This window comes from Halyomorpha halys, unplaced genomic scaffold (assembly GCF_000696795.3).
Source record: "Halyomorpha halys isolate HHAL.00 unplaced genomic scaffold, Hhal_1.1 Scaffold678.1, whole genome shotgun sequence".
Lineage (NCBI taxonomy): Eukaryota > Metazoa > Arthropoda > Insecta > Hemiptera > Pentatomidae > Halyomorpha > Halyomorpha halys.
Window position 1 is genome coordinate 604,213 of NW_027112940.1, and position 510 is coordinate 604,722.

Consider the following 510-nt stretch of genomic DNA (forward strand, 5'->3'; position numbering starts at 1 on the left):
TCATTGTCATGGCTTTTAATTCCTCAAATCCAGCGCAGGTCATGACCGAGATTTTGACTGGTCTAAAATCTCTTGTAAACCACAAGTGGGGAAGGTAATCTATATCCTTATAAAGTTTATTGTTTTGCTGACTACCAACAGTCTCTAATTCAATTTCAAAGGACAGTGTCAGATCCTGTTCTCAAAAAATGCAGCTGGTAAATGACAGGGCCTAGAAAGGTAGGTAAATAGGATTAATTAATTTCCAATTATTGAAGTTATCTGATACAAGTAAGTTTTTTATAAAATGGTCGAGTCGAGTTGATAAAGATCCATTTTTCCAGATGTGCATACAGATTTTCCCATTAAGTTTTTAAAAGGTTTTCTTCAACATATGCTGGTATCCTTCTATATAAGTACTTGTCAAAAAAAAAAATTTTAATTCGAAGGCTAAAGTCTACCTTCTCGACTGTTTTGAGTCTATTATTTAATATGTTTTACCGGTTTTAATCCTTTTTTTATTTATTATTT